Source organism: Acanthopagrus latus, chromosome 23, assembly GCF_904848185.1.
Source record: "Acanthopagrus latus isolate v.2019 chromosome 23, fAcaLat1.1, whole genome shotgun sequence".
Taxonomy (NCBI): domain Eukaryota; kingdom Metazoa; phylum Chordata; class Actinopteri; order Spariformes; family Sparidae; genus Acanthopagrus; species Acanthopagrus latus.
The window spans coordinates 1,081,087-1,092,688 of record NC_051061.1 but is presented as its reverse complement, the minus strand read 5'-3'; the positions used below and the strand labels follow the sequence as shown (position 1 = coordinate 1,092,688).

Here is an 11,602-nt window from a genome sequence, read left to right as displayed (position 1 = left end):
TAGCATCCAAACTATGTCCATCTAAGCTGTTGGGCATGATCAAGAAAGTGAACATTGGTCTGTACCTTTTGAAATCCACAAATTGCGTTGTGAACTCACATGTACATGGTTATTTCGGTGGTGCTAATGTTGCGCTGGGAGGACAGCTCTATTAGGTGTCAGAAGTAGCTGAGGTGAAAATGTCACCTGAGAATACTGCCAGCTTACTGACAAAAGCCTTCCATGTCTCAAACATGCCCAAAACAGTTTGTCCTGCATTTTGCAGTCTGAGATTGAGCCCGTTCAGGTGTCCCGTAATGCCCGCCAGAATCCACTTCTTGTCCTCCAGTTCTTGCTACATTTGGCCCTTTTCAGCCAGAAAGGTCTTTATAGCATCAAATGAGCTGACAAATCGCTCCAGAACTTTTCCGCAGCTCAGCCATCTCGCTGCTGAGTGGAGAGGTAGATCTGTGTATGTGCTGTCCAGCTCCTCCAGCAGGGACTGAAACTGGCAGTGTGTAAGTGAGGACCGCTTCACTATGAAGTTAATAATCTTTGACACTGTGGCCATAAGTTCATTGAGATCCGAAATTGACATTTTTGCGCACAAATTTTCTTTGTGTACTATGCAGTGGAGTTTCATGATGGGGTGGCCAACTTTTTCTTCAGTTTGACAGTTCCCTTTTGTCTCCCAACCATAGCAGGGGCGCCGTCTGTGGTCACCACAAACACTTTTCTGAAGTTAATCCCTCATTCTCATTCTCATTTTTATCATTTTGCTGTTTCAGGCATTGGCTTCAAACAGCAAAGTTCCTCTCTGACAGTTGAATCACAGTAGTACCTTGCCATGACTGCCAAACGTGGGACGTCAGTCACATCCACGCTTTCATCAAGTGCAATGCTAAACGCCACAGCATCTTTTAATCCAACTGTTTGCTGAGCTCTGACATTTGCAGCCATTTCATCAATATGTTGCTGAACACTTCTAGCTTACATGGGAATGTCCTTTATCCGTGACTTGGTTGTTTCTTTATTTGGCAAGCTTTAAACAAGAGCATCTGAGCAACTGAGAAAAGCCTCCTTAATAAATTTGCCAACCGTAAATGGCTTCCCATGCAGCGGTAAAAACTTTTGAGCGAACAACGTGTTTATCATACATGGACACAGCATGTTTAATTGACCCTGCTTTGCCTGCTTGGTTTTTGAAAGTCTTCTCGTGCTTCGTCTCAAAATGACACTTAACTTGATGTTCGGCACACAGCATTCTCACAGCATAAAGTGCACACAGCACAGTCTTTTCGGATTGCTGAAATAAATGTATTCTCTGCCAACCCCACCACAGACTCAGAATTCCCGGACCTGACCATATTTCTACCTTGTTATCATCATCTGAAGGAAGTATTTAACAAGACTAAAGCTCTGTCTCTCCCTCCGCATCACCCCTATGACTGTGCCATTGACTTAATTCCAGGATCCACCATTCCCAATGGTTGTCTCTACTCCATTTCAGGTCCTGAGAAAAAGGCCATGAATGACTACATCACCACGTCACTGGAAGCAGGATTGATTCACCCCTCGCGTTCACCAGCTGGAGCAGGATTCCTCTTTGTGGGGAAAAAGGATGGATCTCTACGCCCCTGCATTGACTACAGCCCTCTGAACGACATCACCATCAAGAACCGGTATCCACTCCCTCTCATGACCTCGGTATTTGACCAACTCCAACAAGCCAAAATATTCACTAAACTGGATTTCGCAATGCTTATCACTCGGTCCGCATTAGAGAGAGGGATGAGTGGAAAAGCGGTTTTAACACTCCCAACGGACACACTGTGTGATGCCATTCAGACTCACTAAGGCACCTGCTATTTTCCTGGCTATGATCAATGATGTTTTGAGAGACTTTTTGGATGCGTCCAATGATGGAGTAGGAGCAGTACTATCTCAGCAGTTTGAGAAGGACGGCAAGATGCATCCTTGTGCCTTCCTGTTGAGATGGTTGTCCAGGGCCGAACAGAACTATGACGTCGGCAACCAGGAAATATTGGCAGTAAAACTCGCTCTGGAAGAGTGGAGACACTGGTTGGAGGGGGCTGAACAGCTATTCATTGTCTGGACACAAAAAATTAGAATTCATTAGAAAGGCTAAGAGGCTTAACTCTGGCCAGGCCAGGTGGGCGCTGTTCTTAAACCGTTTTTATTTTACTGTTTATTACAGGCCTGGATCCAGAAACCTCAAACCAGATGTCTTGTTATGCCTATTTGATCCCGAGCCTAAGACCAAGCAAACCGAAACTATCCTTCCGCTGAACTGGGTGGTTGGAGCGGTGACTTGGCGTGTAGAAAACGAGGTAAAGCAAGCTAATGGTGGAGTCCCATCACCTCTTATGAACTTAATAACATGGAATGTGTGTGATATCCATGCCCGGCCCAAGAGGATAGGAATCATAAACCATCTTGTCAAACTAAAGGCAGACACATGTTTACTAGAAGAAACCCATCTATCTAACACTGAATCACATATGCTCCAATCTCAATAATTTAATCAAATTTTTTTTCAGCCACTTACAAAAATAGACAAAGAGGTGTCTGTATTCTAGTAAATAAAAGAATCCCTATAATGCACCATTCCACAATAACTGACCCAGAATGACGATACATCATGATCACTGCATCCATCTACAACAAAAAAATTAATAACCTGGACTTGCTGAAAGTACCCAAACAAGATGCAGAAACACTTGACAAACCATTAACTTCAGACGAACTTCACAATGCCCTACTTCAGATGCCCAACAATAAATCACCCCAACCCAACAGCTCTTCCCCCTGAATTCTATAAACACTTTTGGCATATATTATCCCCCCCTTTTTACCAACTAACCTTAGAAATTCAAAGAACATCACAAATTCCTCAACATATGAACACATCTGTTATATTAGTTCTACTCAAACCCAAATACATCCGACCATACAGGATTTATCAAAAAAAAGACATGGATCGGACAATTTACGAAGACTATTCAGCATCATCAATCTTGCACAACAAACTCCAACCAAAACCAATAATTGTTTCACTAGATGCAGAAAAAGCATTCGATCAAGTAAACTGGAATTTTCCATTACATACATTACATAAATTTGTTTTTTGGGGAGTCGTTTATCCATTGGATTAAAACACTTCACCAAAAGCTACTGTCACCACAAACGGGATCACATCACACAGCTTCACACTCCACCGGAGCACCAGACAAGGATGCCCACTATCTCCATTTTTTATTCGCTAACATCATAGAACCACTTGCTGCAGCTATACGTCAAAACAATATCATCAAAAGAGTTGACACCACAAACCACCACCACAAAGTAGGCCTTTATGCAGATGGTGTTTTGTTGTACTTACAGGACTCATTACTGTCACTAACAGAAACCTTTAATCTTATTAACGTATTTTCAAAAATCTCCAACTACACAATAAACTGGAACAAATATACTATACTACCACTATCAGAAGATGCTTGGGATTCTGCAGGACCAAACTTATCACTTCCTTTTCACACTGGGTATATTAAATATTTAGGTATTGACATTTCCCCCAGGCTGTCAGGGTTGTTTCATCTCAACTACAATACATTATTAAAAACAATAGAAGATGATCTCCAGCACTGGATGAATCTACCACTATCTCTATTAGGACGAAAAGCCACAGTCAAAATTAAAATACTCCCCCACATCAACACTTCTTCTCAATGCTACCCATCATACTGACAGACAATTGGTTCAAATCTATCAACTCTATCACCACTCATTTCTACTGGAAAAATAAAAAAGCAAAAATTAAACCATCCACTTTACAAAAAAACAAATCCCAAGGCGGGCGAGATGCACCAAACTTTTACTTTTACTACGTCACAAATCAAACACAATATATTGCAAAATGGATCCACCAAACCATCCACAATACCTCATGGTCAGACCTAGACTATTGCCAAAACATCACACTCTCAGATCTGCATTTTCTAAATACACCCATCAAACGACACCCCTGCTTCAAAAACACAGTAATCTCCACACCTCTGACAGCCTGGTGGAAAGTCATCAAGATCTTCAAATCCACTCCAGCACCATGTAAATACACACCAATATGGCACAACCCTGATTTTCAACTCCTCAACACTCCTCTTCAATCCCTCTATCACTTTCAAGGACCTCATACAGAACTACGGGATTGATAGACATGAATTTTTAAATTACTCACAACTCAAATTCATACTTGTACTACTTGTTGTCATATAAATGACAACCAACTTGATTACTTTCATGCACTCTGTGCTTCCCAACCGGTTCACTCTTTCTGGAACTCTGTCACAAAAAACCTCTCCACCATACTGGACTGAAAAATCCCTTCATCCCCACAGCTCTGCCTACTAGGAGACACTTCAACAATCACCATACCAAACAAATACAAGAACAGCTTGCTCATCTCTTTAATTGTCGCTAAGAGAACAAATAACTCAATAAACATCAATCACTGGATCAATCTTCTCTTAGAACACATCTCTATGGAAAAAAATCACTGCTTACAATAACAACAAAACAATAGCTTATACAGAAAGATGGTCGCCAATCCCTTCCTCGATATACCTATATCTGTACCGGCACCGCACACATTCCCGACACCTCAAAACAAATCACAATTTCACACACACACACACACACACACACACACACACACACACACACACACACACACACACACACACACACACACACACACACACACACTCTCTCACTCATATTTATCCATTTATCAGTGCGTGCCATATATCTCTTTTGCTCTTCCTCTATCATTAATACCATTAATTCCAATAATATATCCAATATCCATATTCCATTAATTAATCTTATGATAGTCATTGTCATGATATATTGCTTACATTAGGTTATGTTCACATATATTATGTCTACATATATATTATGTTATTACATGTTATCCTGTTCTACATTACATCATGATATATTATAATTGTGCCCTCATATTATCTCTTCAGACTATATTAGATTAAATCATACAACACTTCTTATTATAATATCTCATATTACACTATATCATCTAATCTTATCTCATATTATCTAATTACATTATATTAGGTTAGATTATATGACACTATACTATGTTAATATATCTCATATTGTGTTGCATACTATTACTACTTATTTAACTATTTTTTGTTCACTTTTTCTTTTCTCCTCTTCTTTTCTTATTTATACTTTTAATTTATTTACTTATTTATTTTTATTTTATCATCTATCTATGCCATATTACATATGTTTATAATACCATACTATCTGCCTCTCAGCTTGCACGCATGCACACACACTTTGTATTATTGCCTTAATGATATTATAAACATAAACATAAAAACATAAACATAAAAAAAAATACAAACAAATACAAAACCAAACTCTTGTGTCCAGGAGGACTGGAATGCCCTTGTTTTGGCCTTCTTAGCACATAATGTGTGCAGGTCTCTGGGAATGTGAGCGGGACCACGGCTACAGTGCTGCGGCGGGAGCTGTCACTCAAACCCATGAAATCAAGACACACATAAAGTGAGGAACACTGAGGTGCCAGCATGCCAGTAGTCTACTTGAAATTTCTTGGACTCTCAGAAATGGTGTTTCCTGTAAACTTGTATGATTGACATGTAATCTAGAGGCCTAGTGGATGAAATTCAACTTGGCTGCTAAGAGTTTCATGTTGGGCAATTTGTGAAATTAGCATAATTAGCTAATTAAGGGGAGACACTACAGGTGAAGAATAGGGACATTTTTTAACTAATATCACCATGAAACTTCCCCAGCTGATTATTTACATTAAGATAATTTTTTTTTTTTTTATTATGAGTTTTCTGAAATTGTTTAGATATGCAAATGTACATTATCTAATTAATATGTGCTAATTTGCATACATTTCCAGAACATAAATCATACATGAACATTGGATAAAGCCATGTTCAAAATTATTGTTTAATTTTGTTGACATATTATAGCCAAAGGTTGAGGGAATTTTGGATGTCTCTTTTAATCACACCATAAATCAGAAAAAACTGTCAACAGCCATAAATAAAACTATTTTCACCCTGTTTTTAGGAGTAAAATGTTATATAAACCAGGCTATGAATAATATATGAACAAACCCCTCTGTTAAAACCTTCAGAATATAGATAGGAATAAAACTGGTAAGTTTGGTGTATGTAAGTGCTACTGAAGTGGAGATTTTTGGCTCAGAGAAAAACACTCATTTTGACAAAACGGCCTTTAAAGATATGCCACTCAAGTGTATTCCTCCTACGTATGAGATTTTCATTGTTCTCTGAATCACCATGTGGTTAAGGATCTGTGTTATCTATAAGTCTGATTAACATAAGAACCATAATTCCAAACATTTTTCTCATCATGCTTATTTTTAGTGTTCACTGTTACTTCCCCCTTTAATCTGTATCATGAATCATACTATGTTCACTGAGAGCAGAAGAGTCTGTGTGTTTCAAGAATGAACAAAATCAAATCTAACAATAGGATGGGGCTGCATTAACTCCTCACTGCAGGATGACTAGAGAGCCAAAGAGAGCACAAAGCAGTGTCCAATATCCCACTTCCACCTACTGATCCTTTTTATGTATTACACCAAATAAATAAGTCCATTATTAGTCCATTAATAAGTTCAAGTCATACCACTGGATATTTTTAATGACACATGGAGACATTTCCAGACATTTTTGTGATGACCAAAACCTGTCATGACTCTAGATTCATGTTCTTTGTGTTGTGTTCTTGTGTCTGGTTTAGTCTTGTGGTTTCTTGTATTTGATTTCCATGTCTTTTTTATATCGTGTCTTGTTGTGTCTTAGGTTTTGATATTTCACTCCCCATTGTGTCCTTTAAGTTTCTCCCCTATGATCTTCTCTCTGTCTTCTCCCTTTTCTCCTTGCATGTTTGTCTCCCCCTGTCTGTAGTATTGTTCCCTCCATACACTCCCCTTGTTATCTCACCTGTTGGTCCTCGTCCTTGTCATTAGTGTTTGTGTATTTAGTCTGTGTCTTCCCTGCACTCCTTGTCCTGTCTTTGCTTATGTTGTGTCTGTTCTTGCCACTGTCCACATCTGCTCATGTTCCTGTCTGATGTTCTCCCTGTGCCTCGTCTCCTGTTTGGTATGTTTTGGATTTTTGCATTTTGCATTTTGATTCCAACTTTGGTTTTGATTTGGACTTTGCCCTTTTTCTTTGCACTTTGTTGAATTGCTGTTTTGTTGCTACTTTGTCTTCCATCCCCTTTTTTGTCTGTTTTTGGTACCTGGTTCGGCTTGAGAATAAAGTTTTTTGTTTCCCCCATATCCTTGTCCCTAACTGCATTTGTGTCCAACTACTATCTTCTAAGTTTTCCCCTTTACCCTGGCGTGACAAAACCAGACACTTTTCGCAGGAAGTTGAGTTAAAACTAAGCAGAGCAAAAGCATAGTGGGCATTCAAGGCATTTAGCAGAAGCTAGCTAAGCACTAGCTTTTGTCCAAACCGTCTTACAATAAGTATATTTGTCACAAGAGAGAACCCACGACATCCATCCACGCTGTCGATGGAGTAAAAGAAATATAGAAACAATTGTCAAGCCCTCATCTGAGGATCGTAACCACTCTTTGTCAAAGAATCTTTAAGTGCATAAGTGCTAACGATACGAACATGCAAGTGCATATATTTTTTTTGGGGGGGGGTGGGAGGGAGTGATGCTACGCGGGGTCAAGGTGTCTGAACAAATGAGTTTTGAGTCATTTTCGGAAGATGGAGAGTGATTCCGCTGTCCTGACATTGGTCAGGAGTTCATTCCACCACTGAGGTGCCAAAACAGAAAATAGTCGTGACTTGAGTGAGCGGGCTTTGTTTGCTCTCAGCGATGGGGGGTACAAGTTGGACAGCTGACACAGATGAGCGAAGTGCTCTTGCTGGTGCATGTGGTCTGAACCAGTGTTTGGAGGTAGGTAGACCAGTGCATTTCCGTTGATGGCCTTGAAGGTCAGCACCATCATCTGAATCGGATGCGCACCATAACAGGAAGCCATTGGAGGTCAAAGAGGAGGGGGGTCACAGGGGAGAATTTGGGAAGATTTTAAACAAGGCGTGCTGCAGCATTCTGGATACCTTGCAATGGTTTAGTAGCAGAGAGTGTGAGTCCAGCTAAGAGGGAGTTGCAGTAGTCCAGGTGGGAAATGACCAGCGCTTGGACTAGGAGTTGTGCTGCGTCTTTTGTGAGGAAAGACCGGATCCTATGGATGTTGGATCAATCCACTCTGCTTTTTCCCACAGCTATGCAACAACCTTTGATACTGGAGATGATTGTTGCTAAAAGACCCATTCTGAGGGAATGGAAATCACCCTCTTTTTCTTCCTTCCAGGAAGGAAGATCCTATCTGATGGAGTGTATACATGCAGGAGCAATGCGACTTTCAATCGAATAATCTAGGTGTATTAATCTGACAATGAGAAATCCATTCCGGTCCGATTTTAGTCAGACTAAGGTGTATACATGCATCTTAAAAATCCAGTCATAGTCAGACTAATGCATTAATTCGGTTTTCTTCAGTTCTCAGTCTCCACCTGTCTCTGTGGACAGAGCTGACACAGCAGGTCCTCTCTGGGCAGCCAGGTCTGCCGGTGTCGGCCCGTCTCTATGGCCAGGCTGTGGTCACTGAGTCTGTACATAGTTAAAGCTTCTTCTCACTCCTTTTCGAATATGTAATTTATTTATTTATTTTTCTGTGCTTCAGAATTATATTGCTTCCTCAAAATCTTCATTTCTATTTAATGTTGTGCAAATAATTTGTTAAATAGCAATCAGGAAGCCGTGTTCTATTTGCATATTTGGAATAAAATAATTAAACAAAATAAAAAGTCTTTCTCAGAGTCTCATCAGTCCTAGTGGTCAGGTACTCTGTCACTGTGTACTGTCTGTTTAGAGCCAAATAACATGGAAGTTTGCTTTGAGTTGTTGTGGTGGATGTCCAATATCCAATTAATGTAATTTTCTTTTTCTGTGTGGGGGTGGTCCAGAGGCCTGGTGCTGTTAGAGGAGGTGAGCCTTAGGACCAGCTGGCTGGTCCAGTTTGGACTCCTCTCTATCTTCTCCTCTTGGAGATGGAGAGCTTTGTAATGGTAGAAGTTTGGGCATCCATTATTGGGGGTGTTCCTATGGACTCTGAGGATGCTCTTACAGATCTCAGTGTGCAGGGTTTCCATTTGGTGGTTGTCCCATTTTTCAAAGTCTTGTTTTACAAGAGGACCCCACACTTCATTACCATAAAGTAAGCCCTTCTTTCCTTGTCTCTGAGATCACTAATGGCCAGATTGAAATTCCCTGTAGAAGTCATTTTTAGTCCTAAATATGTGTAGCTGTGTGTGTGTGTTCTATGTCAGTGGAGCCCAGTGAGAACCTGTCTGGGTTTGTCTGACACCTGGGTCGTTTCTGGAAGACCATGATTCTAGTCATTTCCAGATTGACTGTCAGGGCCAAGGTCTGACAGAAGGTTTGCAGATGATCCAGTTGTTGTTGTAATGCCTTTTAAGATGGAGTAAGCAGTATTATATTATCTGCAAGAAGTAGTCATTTAATTTCTCTGTCAGACAGGGTGACACCAGGGATATCTGATTGTTCCAAGGATTTGGGCAGTTCATCATCATTATGGCCATCTGCTCTCCTCATTGCCTGAGCATAGCTCAGTGGGCCATCGTGTAGCTCCTGTCGCTTGGGTTCGGATGGGAGCCTTGGGGGCAAGAGTGGCTCTGGTCTGGTTTGAGGGGGATTATAGTTGCCCTGGTGGGGTGTTAGTGGAACATGGTGTGAAGGAAAGTGAGGGGGTTATCTGGTTGATGGTCCAGTGAAGTGCCTTGTTGGTCTGAGGGAGGTGCGGGTCGAGCTGCTCCTTCTGTGGAGTGTAGATTGGTCTCTATTGAGAGCGACGTCTTTCAGTGTCCGGGCAAAGATGGGGACTGTGTTTTTAAACCGGTGGACATAGTCATAGAGACAGTTGACCTCCAGGTTGGTGTTGTGGGCCAGGTGGACGTTGGGTCTTAGGACACAGTCTCTGGACATGCTGCTGTTGATCCTGCAGATGGTGGTAAGTCCTTTCTTGGTAGCAGGGGTGACATGACCACTCTTCTGTTGGGGAGGGTGGTGGAGGCTTTCGCTATCACTCTTCTGAGTGACTCTGACACTCTCTCCTCCTGGCTCCTCAGGTCGTTTGAGCCGGTGTGTATGATGATTTGGCTTGGAAATCCCAGCCGCTCCTCTGACAGCAGGTCCATGACCATCTCTCTCTCAAAAACAAAACCTGATTATCTATCTATCTATCTATCTATCTATCTATCTATCTATCTATCTATCTATCTATCTATATATATATATATATATATATATATATTTTTTTTTTTTTTTTTTTTTTTTTTTTTTCCCGGCTCTTGGAGGATCCAGTACAGGGAATCCACTTGCTCCCTCCTTTCTTTCCTCAGCAGGTTTCATACTCTAAAAACACTTTTAGAAAAAGCAGGCAAAGGAGATGTGCTCATGTTCAGAATGTTCATTAAAAACAAATTAAAATCATGACCCAGGCCTTTAAAACCCTGCAGACCCTGAGACAGGGGTCTCCACAGATTGTCCTTTGGTCATGTCAGCAGTCTTTGAATAAACTGGAGGCCCCTGCTGGCCAGATGGACCAGGCCTTGCCCCCCCCTCTTCTTTAGGTAAAAACAGGACACTCTGTGGGACCCAGTGCAATCCATCCATCCATCATCTGTACACATTATATGTACGCTGCTTAATCCTCTGCAGGGTCGCGGGGGGGCTGGAGCCTATCCCAGCTGACTTAGGGCGAAGGCAGGGGACACCCTGGACAGGTCGCCAGTCTATCGCAGGGCTACACATAGAGACGAACAACCAGGCACACTCTCATTCACACCTACGGACAATTTAGAATAATCAATTAACCTCAGTATGTTTTTGGACTGTGGGAGGAAGCCGGAGTATAGTTGAAAACCCACGCTTGCACAGGGAGAACATACAAACTCCACACAGAAAGATCCCAGGCGTCCCAACCGGGACGCGAACCGGGGATCTTCTAGCTGTGAGGCAGCAGTGCTAGCCACTGGGCCACTGTGCAGCCCCCCAGTGCAATTTGTCCCAAATAAAATCAACTAAAAACAATTGAATTTTAGACAGGTGAGAAACCAGAGGATCGACACAGGCCACAAGGAGGATGAGACATTAACTTGGGCAGAGGTGACATCCGCGGGCGGATCTACCCCCTGAAGCCGCAGCAGCAGCAGCACCGGGTGGATCTCCCCCCCGCAGCAGCCCGCCGTGCTCCGCAATCCTTTGGACAAGAGAGAGACAGAGAGCAATTATAAAGATTATAGAGAGAAATTATAGCGATATACATAACAAGAGAGAGAGAGATTATGGAGATATATATAGAGAGATAGAGATAGAGATTTCAGAGAGATAGAGATAGAGTCATAGAGCTAGAGAGATTGAGATTATAGAGAATATAGAGAGAGATTATAGAGATATATAGATA

At 41.4% G+C, this 11,602-nt stretch overlaps 1 pseudogene; it reads right to left on the bottom strand.

The window, feature by feature from the left end:
• Positions 1-7,765: 7,765 nt before the first annotated feature.
• Positions 7,766-8,735, bottom strand: LOC119013753 (annotated as a pseudogene).
• Between the last annotated feature and the right edge of the window lie 2,867 nt (positions 8,736-11,602).